Source organism: Meles meles, chromosome 1, assembly GCF_922984935.1.
Source record: "Meles meles chromosome 1, mMelMel3.1 paternal haplotype, whole genome shotgun sequence".
NCBI lineage: Eukaryota > Metazoa > Chordata > Mammalia > Carnivora > Mustelidae > Meles > Meles meles.
Genome location: NC_060066.1, coordinates 177,273,772 through 177,289,737, shown reverse-complemented (window position 1 = coordinate 177,289,737; position 15,966 = coordinate 177,273,772). Strand labels below are relative to the sequence as shown.

Below are 15,966 nucleotides of genomic sequence, written 5' to 3'. Positions count from 1 at the left end.
ATCCTGGCTCTATAATTTACTAATTTACTTAAATTTGGCCCTCAGCTTCCTCACCTGAAATAATGCCTATTTCATAACATTCTTAGAGTTAGAGATAAGGTATATAATGTTTCTTACATAGTACATCTCATGTAATAGATGCTCAGTATTTCCCTAACACATCATTATGTGTTCACTTTCAGGACACATAGGAGAATTCACTTTTTTGCCCTCCTGAATATAGACATGGCCAAAGTCACAGTGAGAAATTTCTCTCTTGCCACAAATTCACAAAACCAAAAGTCCTTATATTTGATAGTATAGTAACAACTTACAGATTATTTCCCTATCTTCTATCCTTTGCATGTAATAGCAGTATTGTCGACTAGGAAGGACAGGCTTCATTACTCCATTTTAGTGATTAGATCACACACTCAGAGAACTTAAGTGAATTGCCCAAGGCCACATACATAATAAGTGCCAGGCTTCTGATTCCCAGGCAATACCAATTTGTAAATGGGAAAAAAAAAAAAATCACACTGACAGCAAACTGTCTTTTAAAATAATTTATTGACATGTTGATTTGTTTTGGTGTTTTGTATAGGATACCCCACATTCTATTTCCCCCTACACTAGTTATAACCCCCTACTACATACACACACACACATACCCCAATATGAATTACTCTCCAGACCCTTTCAGATCTCTTGCATCAGGGGAGGTTCATGTGATGATAAAAAGGCAAAGTAGCCTCTAACATTTTTCTTCCTCACATTAGCCATGATTATGCTGGTAGAAAAGGGGACTTCCATTGGAAACAGAAAGGAATTTGACATTTCTTGCTGAGCATACAAACTAGGATCCACACCTACAACACACAAACAGTCCAAAATCCTTCTGAAAACAAATAACTTATTAGGGTTGGGTGTGAAAAACTGCAGGTTACTGGAAGGGAGGTTGGGGGGAGAGGGATGGGTTAAATGGGTGGTGGGTATTAAGGAGGGCACTTCTTGAGTACTGGGTATTATATGTGAGTGATGAATCACTAAATTCTACTGAAACAAACAGTACACAATATGTTAGCTAACTTGAATTTAAATAAAAACTTGGTGATGAGCTTTGGGAGTGAGAAATTAGCACTTTGAGAAACTGAAAATAATATCAGTTCAGCAAAGTTTGGCAATGAGGAATAATGAATCTCTAAAGCTAACACATGATGTTCTCCATGCTATAACCACAGAGTGGTTCTGATAGTGAGTTATCATGACTATTATCTTATACTGATTTCTCTAGGCTCAAATGTATATAGACAGTAATAATAATTTCACACAGTAATTTCCAGAACCATAGGAAAAAAAGCATGTGCTAAACTGAATAAAATTAAACCAGGGATAGAATGTGACCAAGAAGCAGAAGTTTTTACTCCTGAACTCAATGATGAACCTAACAATAAAAAAGTTAAATGAAAAAATAAATAAATATTTGGAAGAAAGAAAAAAAAAAGAAAACATATACTTAATTATCAATTTCAAACCTGTGACATTTTCCTGACCATTCCTAAAGGACTAAGTGCACCAAATCCACAAAGGTCACCGTTTCTCCACCAATTGCTAGATATTCCAATTATCTATGTCCATCAGTGAGGAACAATATATGGCATGAATACATGCAATTAGCCTTCCCAGATCAGATATTCAAAACCCAAAGAAAGAGTGAATAAAAGCTCCCCAAAGTGTTAGCAGTTACACTCCCATCTATTCCATTTAAAGGGTCTCAACTTGCTGTCCTATGAGCTAACATAGAACATCACACTGGTTATTTGCTTGTATGCCACCTTGGAGATAGTCAGGCTGTCATGAATAAATGAGCAAATAAATAGATCAATGTTGAATAACAAGGAACTAAGGTATATGAGCACAGGCTTAGAGTTCAGCTAGGCCTGAGGTGAACTCCAGATTCTGCCACTTACTAGTTGTAAGCAGCTAAGAACATCACTTTAACTTCTTTGAACCTCAATTTCCCCTTCCAAAAGATAAGCATAAAATGTTTGCCCTCCTTTTTGTCCAGGATTTATGAGAGACCATAATATTTGTGAAAATACTTTGTTTACTATAAAATATTATATAAATATTGGGAATTATTAGTTCCTTTGCTTACTCTTGCTGTTGTAGTTATTATTTTCCATCAGACCGTAAGATCCACCAGGAGAAATGCATGGTGAGCATTTACAAATGCGTCCATGTTACCCAGTGTCCTCTATGAAAGGACAGGTACCAGGAAGCCTCTTTACTTATTTACTTATTTATATATCATTCATTAAAGGTACATGTATTGAGTGTCTATCATTGTAAGGCATTGTTTTAAGCATTCATTATTTAACTATATCCCCATCAACCTCTCATAGTGACCATTCGAAGTACTTCTTTTGGAGAAATAAAAGGTATCCAAATAAGCAATGAAGAAGTTAAACTCTCTCTCTTCGCAGATGACATGATACCTTATATGGAAAACCAAAAAGACTCCACCCTCAAACTACTAGAATTCATACAGCTATTCAGAAATGAGTCAGGATACAAAGTCAATGTACAAAAATCATTTGCTTTCTTATACACTAACAATGAGAACACAGAAAGGGAAATTAGAGAATCGATTCCATGTATTGTAGCACAAAGAACCATGAGATACCTAGAAATAAACCTAACCAAAGAGGTAAAGGATCTATACTCGAGGAACAGAACACTCATGAAAGAAATTGAAGAAGACACAAAAAGATGGAAGACCATTCCATGCTCCTAGGTCAGAAGAATAAACTTTGTTAAAATGTCTATACTGCCTAGAGCAATCTACACTTTTAATGCCATTCCAATCAAAATTCCCCCGGTATTTTTCAAAGAGCTGGAGCAAATAATCCTAAACTTTGTATAAGGAAATGTTGAAAAACAAAAACAAAACTGGCAGCATCACGTTGGCTGATTTCAAGTTTTGCTACAAAGCTGTGATCACCAAGACAGCGTGGCACTGGCATAAAAACAGACACATAGACCAGTGGAACAGAGGACAGAGCCCAGATATGGACCCTCAACTCTATGGTGAAATAATCCTCGACAAAGCAGGAAAAAATATACAGTCAAGAAAAGACAGTCTCTTCAATAAATGGTGCTAGGAAAACTGGGTAGTTATATGTAGAAGAATGAAACTCGACCATTCTCTTACACCGTACACAAAGATAAACGCAAAATGGATAAAAGACCTCAATGTGAGACAGGAACCCTTCAGAATACTAGAGGAGAACATAGGCAGTAACCTCTTCGATATCAGCCACAGCAACTTCTTTCAAGATATGTCTCCAAAGGCAAAGGAAACAAAAGCGAAAATGAACTTTTGGGACTTCATCAAGATCATAAGCTTCTTCACAGCAAAGGAAACAGTCAACAAAACAAAGGGGCAACCCACAAAATGGGAGGAGATATTTGCAAATGACAGTACAGATAGAGGTTGATATCCAGGACCTATAAAGAATTTCTCAAACTCAACACACACAAAACAAATAATAATCATATCAAATCATATCAAACAATGGGCAGAAGGTATGAACAGACACTTCTCCAATGAAGACATACAAATGGCTATCAGACGCATGAAAAAATGCTCATTATCACTAGCCATCAGGGAGATTCAAATTAAAACCACATTGAGATACCACCTGACAACAGTTAGAATGGCCAAAATTAGCAAGACAGGAAACAACATGTGTTGGAGAGGATGTGGAGAAAGGGGAACCCTCTTACACTGTTGGTGGGAATGCAAGTTAGTGCAGCCACTTTGGAGAACAGTGTGGAGATTCCTCAAGAAATTAAGAATAGAGCTTCCCTGTGACCCTGAAATTGCACTGCTGGGTATTTACCCCAAAAATACAGATGTAGTGACAAGAAGAGCCATCTGTACCCCAATGTTTATTGCAGCAATGGCCACGGTCGTTAAACTGTGGAAAGAACCAAGATGCCCTTCAACGGATGAATGGATAAGGAAGATGTGGTCCATATACACGATGGAGTATTATGCCTCCATCAGAAAGGATGAATACCCAACTTTTGTAGCAACATGGACGGTACTGGAAGAGATTACGCTGAGTGAAATAAGTCAAGCAGAGAGAGTCAAGTATCATATGGTCTCACATATTTGTGGACCATAACAAAGAACACAGTGGACATGGGGAGATGGAGAGGAGAGGGAGTTGAGGGAAACTGGAAGGGGAGATGAACCATGAGAGACTATGGACTCTGAAAAACAACCAGAGGGTTTTGAAGGGGTGTGGGGCATGGGAGTTTGGGGAACCAGGTGGTGGGAAATAGGGAGGGCACGTACTGCATGGAGCACTGGGTGTGGTGCAAAAACAATGAACACGGGCGCCTGGGTGGCTCAGTGGTTTAAGCCGCTGCCTTCGGCTCAGGTCATGATCTCAGGGTCCTGGGATCGAGTCCCGCATCGGGCTCTCTGCTCAGCAGCGAGCCTGCTTCCCTCTCTCTCTCTCTGCCTGCCTCTCTGTCTACTTGTGATCTCTCTCTGTCAAATAAAAATAAACAAAATCTTTAAAAAAAAAAAAAACAATGAACACTGTTATGCTGAAAATAAAGAAAAAAAAATAATAAAAAAAACTGCATTGAGATAACACCTTACACCAGGAAGAATGGCAAAAATTAGAAAGAGAGGAAACAATGTGTGTTGGAGAGGATGTGGAGAAAGAGGAACCCTATATTGACAATAATACAATAATAGTAGGTGACTTTAACACTCCCCTCACTGGAATGGACAGATCATCCAAGCAGAAGATCAACAAGGAAATAAAGGCCTTAAATGACACACTGGACCAGATGGACAAGACAGATAGATTCAGAACCACATCCCAAAGCAAGAGAATACAAATTCTTCTCTACTGCACATGGAAAATTCTCCAGAACAGACCACATCCTGGCTCATAAATCAGGTCTCAACTGGTATCAAAAGAATGGGATCATTCCCTGCATATGTTCAGACCAGAATGCTCAAAAGCTAGAACTCAATCACAAGAGGAAAGCTGGAAAGAAACCAAATACATGGAGACTAAACAGCATCCTTCTAAAAAATGAATGGGTCAACCAGGAAATTAAAGAACTGAAAAAATTCATGGAAACAAATGATAATGAAAACACAATGGTTCAAAATCTGTGGGACACAACAAAGGCAGTCCTGAGAGGAAAATATATAGCAGTACAAGCCTTTCTCAAGAAACAAGAAAGGTCTCAAGTACACAACCTAACACCACACCTAAAGGAGCTGGGAAAGAACAACAAAGAAAGCCTAAACACAGCAGGAGAAGCGAAATCATAAAGATCAGAGCAGAAATCAATGAAATAAAAACTAAAAAAACAACAGAACAAATCAACGAACCTAGGAGCTGGTTATTTGAAAGAAGTAATAAGATTGAAAAATCCCTGGCCAGATTTATCAAAAAGAAAAGGGAAAGGACCCAAATAAATAAAATCATGAATGAAAGAGCAGAGAACAACCAACACCAAAGAAATACAAACAAATATAAGAACATACGATGAGCAAATCTATGCCAACAAATTTGACAATCTGGAAGAAATGGATACATTTCTAGAGACATATAAACTACAACAACTGAACCAGGAAGAAATAGAAAACCTGAACAGACCCATAAGCAGTAAGGAGATTGAAAAAGTCATCAAAAATCTCCAAACAAAAGCCCAGGGCCAGACAGCTTCCCAGGGGAATTCTACCAGACATTTAAAGAAGAATTAATGCCTATTCTCCTGAAACTGTTTCAAAAAATAGAAATGGAAGGAAAACTTCCAAACTTATTTTATGAGGCCAGCATCACTTTGATCCGAAAACTAGACAAGGATCCCACCAAAAAAAGAGACTTGCAGACAAATATCCTTGATGAACACAGATGCAAAAATTCTCACCAAAATACTATCCAATAGGATCCAACAGTACATTAAAACGATTATTCACCACGACCAAGTGGGATTTATTCCAGGGCTGCAAGGTTGGTTCAACATCCGCAAATCAATCAATGTGATACAACACATTAACAGAAGAAAGAACAAGAATCATATGATACTCTCAAGAGATGCTGAAAATGCATTTGACAAAGTACAGCATCCCTTCCTGATCAAAACTCTTCAAAGTGTAGGGATAGAGGGCACATACCTCAATATTATCAAAGCCATCTATGAAAAACCCACCGCAAATATCATTCCCATTGGAGAAAAACTGAAAGCTTTTCTGCTAAGGTCAGGAACATGGTAGGGATGTCCATTATCACCACTGCTACTCAACATAGTACTAGAAGTCCTAGCCTCAGCAATCAGACAACAAAAGGAAACTAAAGGCATCCTAATTGACAAGGAAGAAGTCAAACTATCACTCTTTGCAGATGATATGATACTATATGTGGAAAACCCAAAAGCTCCACTCCAAAACTGCTAGAACTTGTACAGGAATTCAGTCAAGTGTCAGGATATAAAGTAAATGCACAGAAATCAGTTGCATTTCTTTACACCAACAACAAGACAGAAGAAAGAGAAATTAAGGAGTCAATCCCATTTATAATTGCACCCAAAACCATAAGATACCTAGGAATAAACCTAACCAAAGAGACTAAGAATCTATACTCAGAAAACTATAAAGTACTCATGAAAGAAATTGAGGAAGACACAAAGAAATGGAAAAATGTTCCATGCTCCTGGATTGGAAGAACAAATATTGTGAAAATGTCTATGCTACTTAAAGCAATCTACACATTTAATGCAATCCCTATCAAAATACCACCCATTTTTTTCAAAGAAATGGAACAAATAATCCTCAAATTTACATGGAACCAGAAAAGACCTCGAATAGCCAAAGGAATATTGAAAAAGAAAGCCAAAGTGGGTGGTATCACAATTCCAGACTTCAAGCTCTATTACAAAGCTTTCGTCATCAAGACAGCACGGTACTGGCACAGAAACAGACACATAGATCAACGGAACAGAATAGAGATCCCAGAAATAGACCCTCAACTCTATGGTCAACTAATCTTCGACAAAACAGGAAAGAATGCCCAATGGAAAAAAGATAGCCTCTTCAACAAATGGTGCTGGGAAAATTGGACAGCCACATGCAGAAAAATGAAATTGGACCACTTCCTTACACCACACATGAAAATAGACTCAAAATGGATGAAGGACCTCAATGTGAGAAAGGAATCCATCAAAATCCTTGAGGAGAACACAGGCAGCAACCTCTTTGATGTCAGCCACAGCAACTTCTTCCTAGGAACACCACCAAAGGCAAGGGAAGCAAAGGCAAAACTGAACTATTGGGATTTCATCAAGATCAAAAGCTTTTGCACAGCAAAGGAAACAGTTAACAAAACCAAAGACAACTGACAGAATGGGAGAAGATATTTGCAAATGACATATCAGAAAAAGGGCTAATATCGAAAATCTATAAAGAGCTTAGCAAACTCGGGGCACCTGGGTGGCTCAGTGGGTTAAGCCGCTGCCTTCGGCTCAGGTCATGATCTCAGGGTCCTGGGATCAAGTCCCGCATCGGGCTCTCTGCTCGGTGGCGAGCCTGCTTCCCTCTCTCTCTCTCTGCCTGCCTCTCTGTCTGCTTGTGATCTCTCTCTTTCAAATAAATAAATAAAATCTTTAAAAAAAAAAAAAAGAGCTTAGCAAACTCAACACGCAAAGAACAAATAATCCAGTCACGAAATGGGCAGAGGACATGAACAGACATTTCTGCAAAGAAGACATCCAGATGGCCAACAGACACATGAAAAAGTGCTCCACATCTCTCGGCATCAGGGAATTACAAATCAAAACCACAATGAGATACCACCTCACACCAGTCAGAATGGCTAAAATTAACAAGTCAGGAAATGACAGATGCTGGTGAGGTTGCGGAGAGAGGGGAACCCTCCTACACTGTTATTCGGAATGCAAGCTGGTGCAGCCACTCTGGAAAACAGTGTGGAGGTTCCTCAAAAAACTGAAAATAGAGCTACCCTATGACCCAGCGATTGCACTGCTGGGTATATATCCTAAAGATACAAATGTGGTGCTCTGAAGGGGCACATGCACCCGAATGTTTATAGCAGCAATGTCCACAATAGCCAAACTATGGAAAGAACCTAGATGTCCATCAACAGATGAATGGATAAAGATGTGGTGTATATCTACAATGGAATACTATGTAGCTGTCCAAAGAAATGAAATCTTGCCATTTGCGACGACATGCATGGAACTAGAGGGTATTATGCTTAGCAAAGTGAGTACGTCGGAGAAAGACTACTATCATATGATCTCCCTGATATGAGGAAGTGGAGATGCAAATGGAGATGCATTGGGGGGTAGGAAAAGAAAAATGAAAGAAAATGGGATCAGGAGGGAGACAAACCATAAAAGACTCAATCTCAAAAAACAGACTGAGTGTTGCTGGGGGGAGTGGGGACGGGAGAGGGTGGTAGGGATATGGACATTGGGGAGGGTATGTGCTATGATGAGTGCTGTGAAATGTGTAAACCTGGCGAGTCACAGACCTGTACCCCTGTGAATAAAAACACATTATATGTTTATTAAAAAATTTAAAAATTAAAATTAAAAAAAATAAATTTAAAAAAAAATGAAAGGATGAATACCCAACTTTTGTATCAACATGGACGGACTGGAAGAGATTATGCTGAGTGAAATAAGTCAAGCAGAGAGAGTCAATTATCATACGGTTTCTCTTATTTGTGGAGCATAGGAAATAACATGGAAGACATGGGTAGATGAAGAGGAGAAGGGAGTTAAGGGAATTGGAGGGGAAGATGAACCATGAGAGACTATGGACTCTGAAAAACAATCTGAGGGTTATGAAGGGGCGGGGGGTGGGAAGCTGGGGGAGCCTGGTGATGGGTATTATGGAGGGCACGTACTGCATGGAGCACTGGGTGTGGTGCATAAACAATCAATTCTGTTACACTGAAAAGAAATTAAATTTTAAAAAATGGAGAAAAAAAAAGAAGTATTTCTTTTGGCCATCTGTATGATTTCTCTGGAAAACTGTCTATTCAAGACCTCTGCCCACTTTTTAATCAGATTGAGGTTTTTGGTGTTAAATTCTTTATATATTTTGGATATTAACTCCCTATCAAATTTATCACTTGCAAATATTTTCCCTCCTTCAATAAGTTGTCTTTTTGGTTTTTTTATTGTTTCCCTGTGCAAAAGCATTTTATTTTGATTTCAGTACCAGTAGTTTATTTTTGCTTTTCTTTAACTTGCCTGAGGAGACATATCTAGAAAAATATTGCTAAAACGAATGTCAAAGAAATTACTGCCAATATTCTCATCTAGAATGTTTATGGTTTCAGGCCTCACATTCAGGTCCTTCATCTGTTTTGAGTTTATTATTACATATGGTGTAAGAAAGTGGTCCAGTTTCATTCTTTTGCATGTGGTTGTCCAGTTTTCCCAGGATGGTTTATTAAAGAAGACTGTCTTTTTCCCATCATATATTCTTGCCTCTTTTGTCATAGATTAATGGACCATGTAAGTGTGGATATTTCTGGGCTCTCTATTTTGTTCCATTGGTCTCTTAACTATTTTTGTGCCAGTACCATACAGTTTTGATTGCTATAGCTTTATAGCATATCTTGAAATCTAGGCTTGTTATACCTCCAGCTTTGCTTTTCTTTCTCAAGACTGTTTTGGCTATTTGGAGTCTTTTGTGGTTCCCTACAAATTTTAGGATTATTTGGTCTACTTCTGGGAAAGATGTTATTGGTATATTGCTAGGGGTTACACTGATCCTGTAGATTGCTTTAGGTAGCTTGGACCCCTTAACAATATTAATTCTTACAATAAGGAATGTGGTATATCTTTACATTTGTTTGTATCATCTTCAATTTATCAGTGTCCTACACTTTTCACAGTACAGCTATTTCGTCTTCTTGATTAACGTTATTTTTACGTATTTAATCCTTTTTGGTAAATTACAAATGGGATTGTTTCTCTTTCTGTTGCTTTGTTACTACAGTTTAGCAAAGCAATAGATTTCTGTATATTAATTTTGTGTCCTATAACTATACTAAATGTATTTATTAGTTTCAGTCATTTTTTGGGGCAGTCAATAGGCTTTTAAATATATATATATATATATATATATATATATATATATAATCAGTAACTTACAAATAATGAAAGTTTTTCTTCTTCCTTACCAATTTGTATGCCTTTTGATTTCTGTTTCTTGACTAACTGCTGTGGGTAGGATGTCCTGTAGTATGTTGAATCAAAGTGGTAAAAGTGAACATCCTTGTCGTGTTCCCTATCTTAAAAGAAAAGCTTTCAGGTTTTCATTGATGAGTATTACGTTAGCTGTGAATTTTTCATATATGGCCTTTGTTGTGTTAAACCCACTTTGGCAAGAGGTTTTATCATAAATGGATATTGCACTTTGTCAAATGTTTTTTCTGCATCTACTAAGATGAACACACTGTTTTTATCCTTCTTCTTTGTTAATGTGGTGTATCACATTGATTGATTTAAGCCTATTGTCCTTGAATAAATCCAACTTAATTGTGGTGAATGATCTTTTTAATATACTATTTATTTTGGTTTTCTAACGTTTTTCTCAGGATTTTTGCATCTATGTTCATCAGAGATACTGATCAATAGTTTTTTACTTCTGTAATCTCTCTGTCTGGTTTAAATATCAGGGTAATGATTGTCTTATAGAATGAATTTAGAAGTTTCCCTTCCTGTTCTATTTTATGGAATAGTTTCAGCAGAATAGGTATTAACTCTTAAATCTTTGGTAGAATTCACCTGTTAAGCCAAATAGTCCTGAAAATTTGTTCATTGGGAGTTTTTTGATTACCAATTCAATTTCATTATGAGTGATAAGTCTGTTCAAATTTTCTATTTCTTCCAGATTCAGTTTTAAAGACTGTATATTTCTAGGAATTTATCTGTCCAATTTTTTGGCATATAATTTTTGTAATATTCTCATAATCCTTTAAATTTCAGTTTCTATGGATCAGTTGTTATATCTCTTCCTTCATTCTATTTTGAGTCCTCTTTTTTTTATGATTCTGGCTAAAGATTTATCATTTTAGTTTACCCTTTCAAAGAATCAGCTCTTGGTTTCATTGATCTTTTATTTTATTTTATTGTTTTAGTTTCTATTTATTTCCACTCTAATCTTCATTACTTACTTCTTTCTACTGAATTGGAGCTTTGTTTGTTCTTCTTTTTCTAGTTCCTTTAGGCATAAGGTTAGACTGTTTGAGATTTATCTAAGACAGGTCTATATCACTACAAACTGCTTCTGCTGCACCCCAAAGATTTGAGACTGCTGTTTCCATATTCATTTGTCTCTACGTATTTTTTTTAATTTCCTTTGATTTCTTAGTTGATCCATTGGTTCTTTAGTAGCACGTTATTTATCTTCCATGTGTTTGTGTTTTTTCTACTTTATTTCTTGTAATTATTTTCTAGTTTCGCACAACTGTCGTCAGAAAAGATGCTTGATATAATTTCAATCTTCTGAAATTTATTGAGACTCGTTTTGTGCCCTAATGTGATCTACCCTGGAGAATGTTTCACGGGTCCTCAAAAAGAGTATATATTCTGCTGTTTTTTAGATGGAATGTTCTGTATATATCTGTTGTCTATCTAGTCTAATGTATCATTCAAAGCCATTGTTCCTTACACATTTTCTGTCTGGATAATCTATCCATTGAAGTAAGTGGGGTGTTACAGTCCCCTACTATTAAACTGATAAGAACAGATACTACACTTGATCTTAGCCAAAAAGCAGAGAAGTAATTGTGACAGATAGTAGCTATACTTATGGTGAGCATACAATAATGTATAGATGTGTGGAATCATGTCCTACACTTGAAATAAATGTAACACTGTTTGTCAACTACACTCAAATAAAATTAATAAATAAAAGTTTGTTTCAAAAGTACCCAACTATTACTGTATTACTATTATTCCTTCAAATAAGTTTTCTGCATCCTCCTCTCTCTCTTCTCCTTCTGGGATCCCTATAATGTGAATTTTATTATGCTTGATAATGTTGCAGAGGTCTTTAACTTATTCTTATTTTGTATTATTTTTTCTTTTTGATGTTGAGTTTGGATGTTTTCCATTACCCTATCTTCCTGATCACTAATCTGTTCTTCTGCATCCTTCAATATGCTGTTGATATTCTCTAGTGTATTTTTCATTTCAGTAATTGTATTCTTGTGCTCTGAGTGTATTTTTTTTTCCTATCCTTAGTTGAAGTTCTGAGTTTATCCACTCTTAAGACTGGTAAGTAGCTTTCTGAACATTACTTTGAACTTTTTTTTTTAAAGATTTTTATTTATTTGACAGAGGGAGAGAGATCACAAGTAGGTAGAGAGGCAGGCAGAGGGAGTGGGGAAACAGGCCCCCTGCCAAGCAGAGAGCCCAATGATGCAGGGATGTGGGGCCTAATCCCAGGACCCTGAGACCATGACCAGAGCCGAAGGCAGAGGCCCAACCCACTGAGTCACCCAGGCACCCCTACTTTGAACTTTTTATCAGGCATTTTGCTTATCTCTACTTCGATTATCTCTTTTTTCTGTGCTTCTGCCTTATTCTTTCAACTGGGATATATTCTTTTGTTTCCCCATTTTGTCTAATTCTCCATGGTTATTTCTATGCATTAGGTAGGTCAGATACATCTCCTGGTTTTGAAAGAAATCACCTATATAAAAGATGTCCTGTGGTATCCTGTAGCACAATGACCCCTGGTCACCAGAACCAGGCTCCACAGGGGCATCCCCTATGCACTATGTGTTCTCTCCTGTTTTAGCTAAGCCACAATTGTTGTGGGTTCTCTGATGAGTGGAGCCAGCAGTCAGACTGACTTTTCTGCAATTAGCTACTGTGACAACTGTAGGCACAAAGAAGGGAAGGGCTTGCTCCCTACATAGCCAGCTAAGAGGCCCAGCTGCCAGAACTGTGGGCACGCTCTTTTGTAGGGTTATTTTGCCCACTCTCCAAAAGAGGAGTCACTTTGGAGGACACCAATTCCAGCCAAGTTGCCTACCAAGTGTGACAGGTGAGGAGTCACCTTGGAGGGCACCTACAAAGGCAAGACTGGACAGCTGGGTAAGGCAGATATAAAGGAGAACACTGGTGTGAAGCACATGGTGCTATCAAGGTATGTTGTGCTATCAAGGAGTATGTTAGAACTGGCTCCCGTAAGTGTAAGGTTATCCAAGCTGGCATAGTGCCAGAAAAATAATGCCCACTAGCACTTTTGTTCCCCCAAAAATCTCCTACGAACCCTTACCCCTCCAGCATATGTCCTAAAGTTAGTCAATAAATATCTTTCACATATACCCCAAACCTCAAACTGCTGCTTCTGTGCTGTGTCTCAGTTCAAGTCATTTAGCATTCTGGCTCTTTAAGCATACAGTCTTGGTTTCCTATAGTCCTTCCTCTAGCCCTTCTAGAGTTAAGCCCAACTGACTTTTAGGCTCCTGGAATTAAGCCCCACTGATTTTCAAAGTTAGATCTTAAAGGAACTCATATTTCCAGTGCAGGTCCCCAGGGCCAGGTACGCCCAGTGATCCCCTTGTTCCTACATGCTTGTGATGTCCCTCCTGTTTGCAGTTAGTTGTACCAGGGATTTGGTTCCCAACATCTCTGTCCCTCCTATCATTTTCAGTATGGCATTCTCTATACACCTACCTGTGGAAGACCTGCTCTGTCAGTCTTGGGTCACTTTCAGCATTAGCTACAGCATATGTAGTTGTTGCCTCAGTGTATGCATTCAGCAGGAGAGCTCAGGATCCTCCTTCTCTGCCATCTTCCCTGAACTTCATCAAGTCATGGAAAGCTTTAAATTCTATGTTAAAAGGGTTGGGCTTCATTCCATAGACAATGAACATCCCTTAAAGATTCTTATCTATTCTTTTTGTTATTGCTATTCTTATCTATTCTTAATAAGCTAATGCTTTTTTTTTTTGGTCCCCTCCTATTGATTTTGATTCCATGCTACTCCAAAGATTTTGTGCCTCTCTTATTTGTTCTAAGTGACCACTCTGATATGCCACCCAACCTCTTATAGCTTCCCAGACAGAATATAGTGAGCACTCAATACATTGTTTTCAAAACACTGAGTAAATGAATGAATGATTATAAATGCCTCTATGTTCTTCATTGATAAAGAACAGTCATTTTCTTTTGTTCTTCAAAATGTTGTTTTTCAAAATGTTTTACAATCACTGTAATTAGTAGGTGCTCTTAGGACCTTATTTTTGAAGCTTACACGAATATTTTGCATAACATGCTATAAAATCATGGGTCTTATTTCTCTTTAATGAAAGTAGGGAAAGAAGGAGGAAGAGGGATATAGGGTGAAGGAAAAGGAGGAAGAGAAGAGAGTTAATATTGTTGACATTTATGGAGTGTCTACCATGTGTAAGGCATTTGATACATTACCTTAAGTGATCTTCACAACCACTCTACAAGATTCTACATATTTTAAAATGAAAAAACAATTTAGAAATGTTAAGTATGGTGGCTAATTTTATGTATCAATGTTGCTGGGCCATGGTGCTTAGACATGTGATCAAATGTTATTCTGGATACTTCCATGAGAGTGTTTTATAATGAAATTAACACTTAAATCAGTGGAAGTGGATTTTGTGTGTAGCAGATTGCCCTTCATAATGTGAGTGGGCTTCATCCAATTAGATGAAAGTCTGAATACAACAAAACACTGACCTATCCCAAGCAAGAGGAATTTCTACCAAGACAGTCTTCCAACTTGAATTGCAATATCAGTTCTCTAGATTTTTCCACCTGACAACATTCAAACTTAAACTGCAGTACAGGTTCTCCCCTGGGTCTCCAGACTCCCACTCTACCCTGCAGATTTTGAACTTGCCAGCCTCCATAATTTCATAAGCCAAATTCCTTAAAATAAATCTCTTTATTACATAAAGATAGATCTATATACGTACATACATACATACACATACATACATACATACACATATACTTTCTGTTTCTCTGGAGAACCCTTAGTACAACACTAAGTAACTCAAACCCAGGTAGTAAATACTAAAACCAGAACTCACAACCAGATCTGTCTGTTTCCAAACCTAAGACTCCACTAGCTATATGATTTCCCATAAAATGTCATTAAGCATTAAAATATTAAAAATGAAGCCTACATTTATGTACATTTTTAAACTATTTCAACATTTTTTTCTATAAATTTTGAAGTAAAAAAGCTATTTCCTTCCTTTGTTGGCACACTCTTCAGAAATAATTGTGAAAATAGATAAAATATATAAAAACCTTTTATAATTTAAGTTTAACATACAGGAAATTTTTTTAAAAACACCCAAAACGTATTGAGAAGAAATTAACCAGTATGGATATGGGCATTTGCCTCTAAATGTTGCAATAACATCTGTCCTATGAGATATTTCTTCCAACACATTTGTTTTAAACAAGAATGTTCTGCTATATTTAAGGGACACTTAAATTACAAATGTTCTGTGACTGATGTGTAAATTATGAATAGAGTGACAACTGAAGACCAAGACAAGGCACTGTATCAGGTTAACAAGGCACTGTATCAGGTTAATACATCTATCGTTGGCTCCTTTAGGATATCCTATATAAATGTGAGTTAATGATAAAGTAAAGAACTATACTAGGTTTCCAATTACCTCATCTATACTAACTCTACCCCTGGAGAGACAAGGACAGAGGTAGGAAAACAGAAGATTATAGAAAAATGTCTCACTCATCCAAAAGAAAATGAATATTTTTAGTTGACTAGAAACTTACCCAACATTTTATACCTACCCTTTTATTTTTAAGGAACTGCCATTTATTCATTCACTCATGGATATTCTAAGTGCCTATTAAAAGCTAACCATTGTAAGCAAGGAA

General features: G+C 37.2%; 1 protein-coding gene and 1 pseudogene across 3 annotated transcripts in view; both read right to left on the bottom strand.

Annotated features, from left to right (window-relative positions):
- Window positions 1-15,966, bottom strand: part of LOC123948254 (BEN domain-containing protein 5) — a 1,602,508-nt gene that overhangs the window by 1,412,243 nt on the left and 174,299 nt on the right. The window lies entirely within an intron of this gene.
- LOC123927667 lies at window positions 11,744-11,845 on the bottom strand (annotated as a pseudogene).